This window comes from Acanthochromis polyacanthus, chromosome 16 (genome assembly GCF_021347895.1).
Source record: "Acanthochromis polyacanthus isolate Apoly-LR-REF ecotype Palm Island chromosome 16, KAUST_Apoly_ChrSc, whole genome shotgun sequence".
Taxonomy (NCBI): domain Eukaryota; kingdom Metazoa; phylum Chordata; class Actinopteri; family Pomacentridae; genus Acanthochromis; species Acanthochromis polyacanthus.
Window position 1 is genome coordinate 27017299 of NC_067128.1, and position 14142 is coordinate 27031440.

Here is a 14142-nt window from a genome sequence, read left to right on the forward strand (position 1 = left end):
TAAGCTGACTCGCTTTAGTATTTTTCGGTGATTTAGTATCTTCTGTAGTGTTCGCGTCTGTCTCGGCATGATTCTTGGATTAGGTTTTTTGAGAAACCTCTGATTTTGCAAAGCGTAGTAAAACTGAGACTTAGACCCCCGTTCTTCTTTACCTCTCTCACCAAGGCTCTTCTCCCACCATTGCTCAGTTTGGCTGGACGGCCAGGTTTAGGAAGGGTTGTGGTCGTCCCAAACTTCTTCCATTTGAGGATTATGGAGGCCACTGGGCTCTTAGGAACCTTGAGTGCTGCAGAAATTCTTTTGTAACCTTGGCCAGATCTGTGCCTTGCCACAATTCTGTCTCTGAGCTCCTTGGGCAGTTCCTTCGACCTCATGATTCTCATTTGCTCTGACATGCACTGGGAGCTGTAAGGTCTTCGATAGACAGGTGTGTGCCTTTCCTAATCAAGTCCAATCAGTTTAATTAAACACAGCTGGACTCCAATAAAGAAGCAGAACCATCTCGAGGAGGATCAGAAGAAATGGATAGCATGTGAGTTAAATATGAATGTCGCTGCAAAGGGTCTGAATACTGATACTAATGACCATGTGATATTTTAGTTTTTCTTTTTCAATAAATTTGCAAACATTTCTACATTTCTGTTTTTTTCTGTCAAGATGGGGTGCTGAGTGTACATTAATGAGCAATAAAATGAACTTTTTTGATTTTGGCAAATGGCTGCAATGACACAGAGAGTGAAAAATTTCAAGGGGTCTGAATACTTTCCATACCCACTGTATTTACTGTGGCAGTTTCAGAAGAGTAATAGCATGTACTTCGCCTCAAATTACTGCCTTGCTGTCAGATTCGAAATGCCATAATAGCACTATTTCTGTCCAGGAAAAATCAAGCCACAATTTATATATGTCAGCTGCTCGGGCTTGTTTCCCTTTGTGCCATCTTTTTGTCTTGTAAGTGCTATTTTACCGACAATCCCTCATTTTAACAAGACACATTGCGTAAAATGCAGAATGATGTGTAATTTTATGGAAGGATCTTACATGAAGCCAGAAATATCTTTTGACTGACAAAAAAAATGACATAACACAAATACACAAGCACAAGTAGCCTCAATGCAGTGTGATCCATCAGTGTGACTAATATTAAAAAATAAAAATAGAATGCACACTCTCCTCTTTCTATCCTTTGTTTCTTTCTCTCGTGCATCATTTCTCACTCCCACCTCGTACATTCTCATCTGGTTTCCCATTTGTTCCCATCATACATCACCATATGTCTTACGGCCAGCCTGAGGGCCTGCATGAGTGAGTGAGACAGACGAAGCAAAGGGGGTGACAGAAGAACTGATGGTGTAAGTGGAGCAATAGAATGATGATGATGAAGGACATTTAGCTGGAAATTATTCGTACATGTACTGAAAACTGCAAATTGGTGGGATTATGTGAGTAGTTCCATAATGTAAAAATGATTTGGTCATTTTGTGACACAGGTGTTTATTTAGTCTAGACTTAGTTTTAACATTGTACAATATGGGGCCTATATTTGTGCCTATACCTTTCTAGACAAGACATCTCAGTGCAGCTTGTCAAAACTTGCTCAGAGATGGCTGCAATTGAAGCCAAAATATCTTGACAATTGTTGCTGCCTGCTTCTACTGGTGACTATATTAGCAACAGAATTTTTGCAGCATCAGCTTGATGTTGATGTCCTGCCTTCTGGCCATCCAAGCCACCGTGATCTTAACTGTGTTGTACCGTCATGGACTCTGGCTCTCTGATTTTTGATTTCTGTCTGTCTATTCTGATTTTGTGAACACATCCCAGTAAGGTAGCACTTTATAATAACTATACACTATTAAGCATTAGTTAAGCATTGGTTAAGCATAATTTCAGCATTAGTTAATCCTTAAATCCTCATGAACTCATCATGAATTCACCATTAGTAATGCATTGCAAAGCATTAGTAAAGACAGTTTTAAATGTTCAACCAACACATTATTAAGCATTAGTTGAACATTAGTAAAGTGCTTAATTCATCGTTAACTCATCATTTGTAACTAATTAGTTATACGTGCTTAATTAATCATGAATTCATGATCTGTATGGCATTTATTATGCATTACTAAGCACTTAATAAATCCGGTTAAAAATGTTTTGTTGCTCATTGATAATCTCAGTTGTTACTACTTTATAAAGGGTTAGCAACTGTGTTAGTATATGATTTACAAACACATATTCATACTCAATGAATAACTTATTAATGCGGTTACTACTCATTAGTTAAGTATATTCCGTGAGCCCATCTAAAGTGAGGACTATCTATGCTTTATAAAGCATTTATAAATGACACAGAAGCAGAGACATACAAAGTGTCAGTTTTATTGGTCCCAAACAATACAAGCTCTTTTAAATACTCACTTTAAACAAATACAATCTATAAAATTTCAAGTAAACTTGACAAATATCTTCAAATAACAACAGTCTGTGATCGTATAAAATAGAAAAATAAAATACAAGCTCTTTTAAATACACACTTTGCAATCCTTAACATTTCAAGTAAACTGGTGAACTATCTCTTCAGGGCACACACACCAGAGGTAAGTGGCTGCCTGATTCTGGGATTCCGCCAGTGCATTTCAATGGTGTGCCCTTGAAGTGCACAAAGTGCTTTACAGTAAAACAAATATACCGTTTTCAAATATTGCAAGATAACACTAGATAATTTCTGCAACCTGTTTGCCTCTACGATCAGCTGCCATCTCCCCAGCGTGATATGGCTCTCTCTCCGACTTCCGCATTTCAGAAAAATTAAAAAAAAAACCCGCGCGGTCTCGCTCTCCAGAACCGCGGATGAGGCTGGGACTGGTTGGACTCTCTGGGATTTTGGAGCATGCGCACTAGCATTTTTGACGGTAAAAGCATGCGCAGTAGCGTCCTACACGTCCCAGAGTCCTACAAGTCCCAGCCTCCTCCGCGGTTCTGGAGAGCGAGACCGCGCGGGTTTTTTTAATTTTTCTGAAATGCGGAAGTCGGAGAGAGAACCATATCACGCTGGGGAGATGGCAGCTGATCGTAGAGGCAAACAGGTTGCAGAAATTATCTAGTGTTATCTTGCAATATTTGAAAACGGTATATTTGTTTTACTGTAAAGCACTTTGTGCACTTCAAGGGCACACCATTGAAATGCACTGGCGGAATCCCAGAATCAGGCAGCCACTTACATCTGGTGTGTGTGTGCCCTGAAGAGATAGTTCACCAGTTTACTTGAAATGTTAAGGATTGCAAAGTGTGTATTTAAAGAGCTTGTATTTTATTTTTCTATTTTATACGATCACAGACTGTTGTTATTTGAAGATATTTGTCAAGTTTACTTGAAATTTTATAGATTGTATTTGTTTAAAGTGTGTATTTAAAAGAGCTTGTATTGTTTGGGACCAATAAAACTGACACTTTGTATGTCTTTGCTTCTGTGTCATTTATAAATGCTTTATAAAGCATAGATAGTCCTCACTTTAGATGGGCTCACGGAATATACTTAACTAATGAGTAGTAACCGCATTAATAAGTTATTCATTGAGTATGAATATGTGTTTGTAAATCATATACTAACACAGTTGCTAACCCTTTATAAAGTATTAACAACTGAGGTTATCAATGAGCAACAAAACATTTTTAACCGGATTTATTAAGTGCTTAGTAATGCATAATAAATGTCATACAGATCATGAATTCATGATTAATTAAGCACGTATAACTAATTAGTTACAAATGATGAGTTAACGATGAATTAAGCGCTTTACTAATGTTCAACTAATGCTTAATAATGTGTTGGTTGAACATTTAAAACTGTCTTTACTAATGCTTTGTAATGCATTACTAATGGTGAATTCATGATGAGTTCATGAGGATTTAAGGATTAACTAATGCTGAAATTATGCTTAACCAATGCTTAACTAATGCTTAATAGTGTATAGTTATTATAAAGTGTTACCCTCAGTAATGCCTAACATTTACTTGGACTCCATGATGAACTCTTTACATTTAGATGAACAGATGTCTAAGATCAAGGTCACTGTAACCTCACAAAATACATTTTTGGTCATAACTTAAAAATTCATACACTAATTGGCACAAAACTGCACAGAAATGTCTGTTATAACATTTTGAAAGGATGACATTTTATGTCCAGGAGGTCAGATTAACTTTCTCAATATGATGTTCTGCAAAATCACTGCTCTGGTCATTTTTCTACTCCATAGCTCAGGAAAGACGAAATTATTTCACGTTTAGTAGGGTTCTAAATTGATGACACTTATCTTGGGAAACAGTAGTGATTGTACAGCTCTTCTGCCGTCAGGTTGATGGTGCATGTACAACCTCCACATTTTATAATTTGTAGCTTATTTGCAGCAACATCCAAATTGGTGCATTGTCTGCTGTCATGGCTACGACTGTGTTCTGTAAAAATGATCTTTATTGTCCAAGCATGGGAACTTATTCAAGAATTTTGACTCTAATTTCTGTTTCTCTGAATGAACTTCCACATAAGTCTTCACCAGACATATTTTATGTCCAAACGTGGATGTAAATTTGACAAAAAGATGACTTGATTACGTGTGTTCTTAGCTTTTCCTGCCTCTTCTCTGGCCCTTAGTATTACATCTCCACTCCTGATTCCTACTGCACAGACTCTGCTTGCAAATGATGGCATCTGCACCATAACACTGGTGCCATAAGTGTATTCTGAAACCAAAACAATGCATTAAAATATGCTTAAACAGTCCCCAGAGCTCAGAGAAACTGCAGAGTTTAGTAACAATGCCCTGTGGTTTAATCATTAGGCATGACACCTTAGATATTAAAGAATCATTTGAATTGTTGTTGATATAAAAAACATTCACCCATTTTATGATACAGTAAAAAAGTTTCTGCCATCACCACAATTTTTGTGCTGTGTGCCAGTTTTTCTGTGCTCACACTTTGATGAACCTTAAAGCTAACAGACCATTTGCAGATCATTTTGCTGCTGTTACATATTTAACTTGTACCTTGCCTTGTAATGACTTTATCAGTATCAAACTGTTAATTTTACGGGCTATTCTCAACAGTCTCTGCATGGAGTGCCTGTAATCACTGCCATTACATTGACAGCCATTTAAGAACCTAAAAGCACTAATAATTAAAGGGAATCCACCAGGTTGAAGGCAGTTTAAAAAAAAAAAAGCACAGCATGCTCAGGAAAAGGCTGTACATAACATTACACATCAACATTTAGCAAAACTATGCAAATGAGTACCACTGCACTGTTTTGGTGACATTTTGTCACATATTTTCAAGACATGGCTTTACAGCTTATACTTGAACTAAATGTACAATCCATCTAGAAAAGAGCAGCAGTGCGATGAAGGTAAAAGGAAAAAAAGTCAGGTATAAAAACCTGAATATAGCGAATGCATCTCCGTACACACATCACATCTGGCCAGGTGACCATGCTTTTGTACATATGCTGTCAAAGTGAGTTCACTGATGCGTTTCTGTGTGTCACGCAACACAGAAGCAGAGGTGGTCCCATGGCACCATATGTCACACAACCTGTGCTTCAGCTGTTGCTGCGAGTGCTGCAGTCCCCATGGTAACATCTCCTTACCTACATTGCATTTTGGTTTTATATTTGAAATTCAATTGCTCACACAAGTACGTCAAAACAGGCATTACTGCATCCCTTCATATCAGAAATATCCATCGATCGACACGTCATTCTCTATTGTACTGACTTGCTTACATAGTCAGACAGTCAGGGCATTTAAATAAATTGCATGTTATCGTTGCTTAGCAAACAATCAGGTTATGCTAAGTGTTAAAATACATATGCAGGCAAATAAACATTAATTTCCCAAGAAGTCACTGCTACACTTCACCCCAAACTGTGCTTTACTATAGTGTTATTCATTGTTTTATTATATATTTTCATGCATTGCCATAAATAACAAAAGGGTTTGTTTATGTGTGTTTATGTGTGTGTATGTATATATATATATATATATATATATATATATATATATATATATATATATATATATATATATATATCATCAATTTAAACTTAACCCTCCTATTCTACTTGGGGTCAGTTTCATTGTTTGTGACAATAGTTGACTTTTTTGCATTATATTTCATGACTTTTCCTAACCCTCTATGGTACAGCGTTGCCATATGGCAACACCCACATTTTAAGCTTTCTACACACAGATAATACATCCCCAGTTATGATGCAATGCATTAAAAAGAAGTGGGGTTCTAAGTTAACCAATAGCAGTGTTTAAATTTGTCACATGACTTTCTGGAGGCCAGTTTGAAACCCTTTTCTGCAGAAATCATTGACGGGAGGAGCCTCACCATTTGATTCCTAAAAATTCACCAAAAAAAGTGTTTTTTCGAAGTTTTTCAACGGGGAAAAAATATACACTCAATAATAGGTGAGTTAAGTTCATTATTATGTAGTTTCTTGCACTGTGCTTGATCAATAATAGAAAATGTTAAAAATGTGTACGTTGCCAAATGGCAACACTGTACCATTACGGATTGCTAGCCTGGTATGTTGATAACATTTTGTATTTAGTTGTACACCTACTTTGCAATTGCACTGGTGTACCCTGATCTTCTATAGTCTATAAACTATAATAATACACTTTGTGAGTCCTTTCCACATTGCGTATGATGATATTTGACACATCTTTCTTCCATTTACAGCATGAATGCAAATTTTTTTTATGGTAAATCACGGAAAAAAGCTGAACTAGCCCTCCCACTAGATGATAGTGAAGATGACAAAGGATTCAGTGACGAGAAAAATGAGCTGCTGGAAACACAGTAGAATGAGAGTGATAAAGACAGTGAGACGGATGAAGACTATGAGCCAGAGAATGAGGACAGTGGAGAGAGTGAGGGCAGAGACAGTGAAAGTGAAGTGACAGGTATTACCAGTAAGAGAGTGTAAAATGTATATGGCAATCATGTTCCAGCCTCCATTTATGTATTGCATTAAACTATTAGTTTAGTTAGCTACTGGGGATTGTTTATACTATAACATGAGTTTTAAAATAAATGTTATACACAATTTTAAACAAAACTCTCTTGTTTTCATTACTTTCCATTATGGTACGGTGTTGCCATATGGCAACGAACCCTAAAAACTACTAAAAAATAATATTTTTTGAAAATGTCTCTTAATTATGTTTGCTTGATCTGTTTTAAGACAAAAAAACACCCCAAACATTTTTTTACCAACTGGGATCATAGTGCGTACCATAGAGGGCTAATTTGATGGGGACAACCGATTAAGCATGAAATTACAATGATGATATTTTTTTTCCAATATGCTGAACACATATTGCAAGCATTGGTGTTCCTCTGGGGTCAATTAGACCCCAAGCTGTTTTAGCTGTAAAACTTGCCTGTCTGTGTATGTGTGACCTAACATCCCCACACTTGTAGGTGCAGAGTCAATACTTTTGAGCTGATACATAACAGGGTGATGTTGAAAACAACTATTTCCATGAGGACTTTGATTCTTCTCATGGTGTGGACATGTGGGAAACAACTTGACTCGTGAACCCCTGCCAAAATGAGGAGGTCAGTGTAGGCTTGGAGTTGATCACATCCAAGTCTTTCCAACTACGCATCCCCATCCACTCTAAAATTATCATCTCAAGTACAATCTTTTCAACTGATGGATCGATGTAGAGCTCGAAAAATGACTTTCTGTCTTCAACATGGCTGACTGCATGTCTGGTGGGACACACTCTATCTTGCTGTTGAAGTGAGCAGGGAACCATAATTTTCAGTTTTTGGTACGAACATGACATGTGGAGGGGGAAACAATATTCTTGTGAGAAATTCCCCACACCATGGGCATAAAGCTGTGTGTGTGACCTACTGTACTCACAGGTAGAGCTGATATTTCCTGTGGTGTGGAGGGTGGGATTTTCCTACGACGACATTGGTTGTTCATGCACAATAAAGGAGGAGCAAACAGAAAAAGCCTGCAGCTCTCTGCCCTATATCCAAATCATTTATCATTGTGCTCTGTGCATACTGCAATCCGTATGATGCCACTTGAAAATGTTTTAGAACAACTCTTTGACAGTGAAAATGACATAGAGGAGAATGTGTTTGAGACAGAGACTTTAATTCTCATCTGATGAGAATTAAAGTGTGATCATCTTGTTGTCTCTCAACCACCAGCAGACCTGATCACTTCCAAAAATGGAAAGACGATATGCTCCCTTTCCCCACTTCAACAACAGGGTAGACTTAGTGCTACTGATATTATTAAAAATGATTCCAGGCTCCACCAGATACACAATCAGCCATGCTGAAGACATCAAGTTATTATCAGAGCTCTTCATAACACCTTCGATTGAAAATATTGTTCTTGGGATGACACATTTAGAGAGGAAGCATGTGTATGGGGACAGTTGTAAAGACTTGTAGTTGACTTGTAAGCGTACATCAGCTTGCTCATTTTACACATCAAAAGGGGAAGCAACAGCAAGCCTTTGGAATGCTTAGACTGGAAGGGCAATATTTGCAGCCACCATGTCTCTGAAGACATTCCAAGTTTTGTTCCATGTCATGCGATTTGATAAACAAATATGTCCATGAGAGGAAAGGAAGATCATCAATATCAATCACTATGGTTCATTTTGTGAGAGTCATGAATGTGCACCCCATTTTAGAAAATATTTGGACAAAAGATTTTCAAGATACACTAACTTTAAAACTGAAAGTTTGACCTGATGGTGGCGCTGCAGGTCATTAATGTCAGCAATTTTGAGAAGATTTGTATGAAAACTATTCAAGGTACATTAATTCTAATTTAAAAGTTTGCCCTCATGGTGGCGCTAGAGGACAGGTCAGGTTTCATTATTAAGGGGTTATTTATGTATTCAACAAATAAACAAAGTGCCTGACACAATAACTTGGTCAACAATTTTATGTTAATCATTTCCTGGAGGCAAATGTCCCTGGGGTCAGATTGACTCCAAGGGTAAAATGTGTTTGTAATATTTGAGGAGGGTTAAAGTTCAGTTAACTACAATGTAAATTTTTGTCATCTATTTCATTAAAGCTGCATTAAAGGATTTTTTAGCCACTTAAGGGCAGCAGAGGAAACTGATATATTATTAGTTTATACATTTGTTGTAATGAACACATTAGGCCTGCACACACATGTAGCAACAGTGGTCTTGTCTTTAGTCTTAAAGCTGCTGTCCGGAGTTTCCGTTTGTTTTCAATTTATGTATCATTTTTTAACAAAGCTTAAATGTGTTAGTCTAGTTCGATACTATAATATGAAGTTAGTATAACGCGATATGAAAATTTATTCCTGAGCTCCGCCTTCCTCTCATAGTCCCCCATGTTATTCCAAAAAGCGCCGGTTGCTGCCGACCAATCAAGTTCGAGCTTCAGCTTTGTCATGCTGTCAATCAACGGTTACGCGCACAGCAAGCAAGCCCATGCAGAGGTGGGCGAGCTACGCACTACGCAACCGCGCGCACATTTGTTTTGCTTGTGGAGGAGAGAGCATCAGGGATCAGCAACTTTTTGGCTCGGGGTGCTCGAGTCGCTCCCCGACCACGGTCTCCATAGCCCACCTGACGGCTTCGTTTAGATGCCCGACCTCTGGAGGAAGATGTTGGGGCGTCTGGGACATACTCTTCGTCAGAGGAGTCATGCAATTCTGAACTCTAGATAGAAATAAATAAACAATCTAACACATATACACGCGTAAATGCACTAAGTTTGATAAACAACGTCATTGAGAGGGATACACGAGTGTAATCACATATTGAAACTTTACTCGTTCGTCCTAGCAGATTCATGTTATTTTGGTATTAGGACAAGTTAGACTCAATACAGCATTCTAACGTAATTCCTTTATTATTTACTAAATGTACTAAATGCAGAAGAGGGGAAAACAGCAAAACAGGCGAGATGCTGCAGCACTCCGGGCACTTCTCTCATGTACTGCGCGCGTGCACAAATAAAGGGGCGAAATCAGAGGGAGGGTGGGTGGGACCAACAGCGTTTTGGGAGACGCTGCGATTCAAACTCCGGACAGCAGCTTTAATGTCCAATATTCCCTACTTACTCTTCTAGCTCTGTTTTGGTCTCCACCAGCTTTTTAGAAAAATATGTCTCTTTTCTAGCTAAATTCTCCACTATGTCTAACAGCCAGCTGCTTATGTTTGCTGTTTATTGCTGATCAGGGGGTGTGCAATGATTTGTCATTGTTAAGTGTTGCCACTGAAAACAAAAGGTTTGATAAGGGAGGAGATTTCTGCCAAAACAGGGAGCTTAAAGAGGCTAAAAAGCTTTATGGAACTGAGAGTAACTCCAGAACTGAGTGATAACTCTATGTATTTTGAAGCACAGTTAATTATGATTATTCAAACCGCCTCAAACATAAAGAAATTCAATCATGTTGCCTTAACGGAAAGACCAGAATAAACTGAACTAGTATCTTTTCAGGCTTTCTTCTGTCCCAATTATGATTTTTATTTTTATTTTTTTTGTTCTGTGTTGTTGCTGTCTCATATCCTTGGGAAATAATCAGTAACTTGGCGAGAAAAAATTAAGTATGTAATTCTTTTTTGGATGAGCACAGGTTTCTACTTTAAAGCGCTTTTTTTAAAAAAATATTGCTTGAGGCGATCTTCCCTTAAGACTGTGATGCTTGATAATGAGGTCAGAGGAATAAAGGGGAAGGGAAGAGAGCTCTGGTTAACATAGTGATACAACAACACTTCAGAAGGGAAATGTTGGATGTTTTTTTTTCCCACCCGGGGAAAAAAACTTGCAAAAGTGAACAAAATTATCACAGGGAATTAGAGTGATGTCACTACTCACTCATGCAGATGACAGGAGGCGACTCTACATTGTCTTCCGTGTTGTCATTTTATTCTTTCATGCTTAGAGCAAACACAAATGGTTTCTATATGACTGTCAAACACTGAGGAGCTTAATAACTCCATTTGTCTTACATTTGTGCACATCACACACACATTTTATTACTTACCACTGTAGCACAGTGAAATGGAATAACTATACTGTATACTGTATATCAAATTCCACTGAAAAAGCTCCTGATTAAGGCCTGGTAGGTTAATTTTATAGTTATGGAATGCACTGTTTTGGTCTTATTCCCTCCATCTTTGACTAGAAATAATCAAGGCTGATCAGGGCTAATTTTATTGATTGGAATCACTACAAATCTGAACTCGATCCTTTTTGGCTTTATCTCCACATAAATGTCATAAATATGACTATTTTTTCTATTAAATGCAGTATCGTCAATTAATAAGTGATTTTATGATGCAAATCGAACATACTGGGTATTGACATTGCTGTTTCAAGCCACAGACATATGCTACAGTTGAAAAGAGTGGCTGTTACATATGCCAATGGGATATAGAAGACTTGTCCTAGTTGATCCAAGTTTGATTTCACACATCTGCACCGACCAGAAGTCATTAAGCGGTGCAGTAGACTTTGTCATGGTGCCCCTTTATTCGGTTAACCCCCACAGTTGTCTTCCCATGCCAACCCCCCTTCCCTTGCCTCTACTGGTCACTCTAAAATTAAATAGATTAAGCCTCCGCCTTGTGATACCACAGCTAAGCTACAAAACTTGAATTTTGTATTATCTCAGAAAATGGTATTGTAGTGGGGCTGCATATCTGATCAGATCAGGCCCAAAGAAACTTCATCAGGACATCTCTATCTTTGACCATTTTGCCAAGTGGTGTCTATGACTGATCCCATAGGTTGCTTAGGTACAAAATAAAATCACATGCTTAATATTGTGTATGTCCACCTTGCTCCACCAAAGCAGATCCAACTTGTTGGTGGTTTGACATTGGACCTCTGTGGTGTTCTGTAGGTTGTTGGTAGCGAACCCTTTAAGCCTTGTTAGTTGTTTGTTATAGCCTTTGAGGACTGACCTGGCTGTGGTTTTAATGTTGTGACTGATAGATGCATGCATATGAACCGTAGATAGTTTAATCATACATCATTTCATTTTCATTTGTACTGTGATAGTGTGGTGTTTCCCCCCCTTTGTCTTAACTATATGACTAATTATCTCACAATCCTTCCAATTTATCTTTCAAATCCTTGGCGGGGGGTAATCTCTACTCTGATTGAAATGACCATCTGGTACACAGATAAGAACAACACAAGCACTGTGCAAATTCACAGAGATGCTAAATAGATTATCCAATCAAGACACCAAAGATGACAAGAGCAATCAAATCTGCAACTACTTCTAGTACTACTATTTAGGGGCTGTCACCTCAAAAAATAGGTTTGAACAAATTGGAGCTGGCACATAATTCATTCAAACTAATTCAAACAGCCATCTACTTCTGACCAGTGCCTTAACATGCAAACTAATTAGCCCACTTCCTGATTTTCCAGACCTGTACAGTGAGAAATTAACCTCTAATTACCCTTGGAGACGTACCAGCAAACAGCAACCATGTTTGTTACAAAAACATTGTATTAGGCATAGTATTTAATGAGATAAACATGAATACATGAAAGTGACTGTCGATGTTACTTTAGTTAATCCGACTATCAAAAGAGGATAAACCTTTTTATATCTTTATTGTTGTAGTATTTTGCTTCCCTGCTGATTTTTATTTTCATTTGAACCAAGCTGTATAACCCTGCTGATAGACTGTATATGTGAACTTTAAACGTGTAAATGAAGGAAAATAAATACATTTCTAAAAGTGTGCAAATCATAATTATGAAACTTGCCAAAAAATATATGTAACCTTTGAACATTAGGTTTTGTTCTACTTATGTCTACTTTATCATTGCCATACAATAATATACTGTATATCAGAAGCCCATACTTTGGGAGGCATGTTCTTCTTCATACCAACATGACCTTCTCCATCTCCATCTTTGAAGGAGGAGTAGCTGTGACACTGTGAAAAAAAAAGCGCATTACAAACAAAAACACCTTTTTTTATTATTGTTATTATTGCAGCCAGAATTTGACAATTTGGTTAAACAACATTTGGAAAATCTAGAAAAGCTGTATGATTGTTTGATTTTGTGTGTGTGGTAAACCAACAGCAAGTTAATCGACTTACCAGCAGGCAACAAATGCTCTACACATGTTCTACTAAGAAGGCTAATGAACACGCCATATGGGCCCAATATTATAGAATCAGAGTATATCATGCTATGAAGCTGTGAGAACCATTTTGGCATAGTCTTTCTGTAGTCTGTTGCCACCTACGTACAGTGAAGAACCAAAATTACGTCCGCTGCTTGTCAGTTGCTTCAGTGCTGTCATTATCTGTTTAACATGGCTTCACACATTTACTGATGGGTCAGTAGAGTTGCAAAGGTCAGACTGATTGTGAATTTTAAGAACGAGTACAGTGCCTGCTGCCAGTGGTTAAATGCTGATGTTTAAGACAAAGATTCTTTCTATAACACCAGCAGTCAAATGCCAGGCTGACGCCTGTAAAGAGACTTTAAAAGAGATCACAAGCTTGGCCACCATTCATACAGTCTTCTTTAAAATCAATGCTGCATTGGTCAGTAATACACTCAGCAAGTTTAAAGAAAATTGGACGTACAGTTGTCAAGAAATGTGAATAACAGACACGTACACACACACGCACACACACACTATGACGTCAGAATCGTGTCAAAACAATCAAAGCAACTCGCAGCAACGTGTCTGTACACGCATGATTATTTTCTTACGCGTGCGTGCGTTGTCGTGTGCAGATTGTATTTCACGCGTAACAAGAAGCTGCGTGCGTATGAAGCAGCGCATACACGCCTGTCTGTCACTGTTTGACAAATACTATTACGCGTTCACACACGCGTGCGGTCGCCATACACAATAGAACGTTTCTGCACCGTGCGTACCAGTCCGCCTCACATGAGCGTGTCGTGTAGTTGGCCTTTTCATTTTAGTCAGCCAGGGGAGGCAGCAGTGAGCCATACTGGCGGAAAAGAAGAAGACGAAGAAGAGTCTCCCCTTTTCGACCCAGGCAGTTCCGGTTCGAGGTTGGAGTCGGTGGCCGATTCGGCTCCGGTTTTTTGTTTTCG

The 14142-nt window shown here is 38.2% G+C and overlaps 1 long non-coding RNA gene across 1 annotated transcript in view; it reads right to left on the reverse strand.

The window, feature by feature from the left end:
• Positions 1-2363: 2363 nt before the first annotated feature.
• Positions 2364-14142, reverse strand: part of LOC127537692 (uncharacterized) — a 185308-nt gene continuing 173529 nt past the window's right edge. Inside the window, exon 2 of the long non-coding RNA XR_007947488.1 lies at positions 2364-2732. This is a non-coding gene — a long non-coding RNA (uncharacterized LOC127537692). The remainder of the gene's footprint in view (positions 2733-14142) is intronic.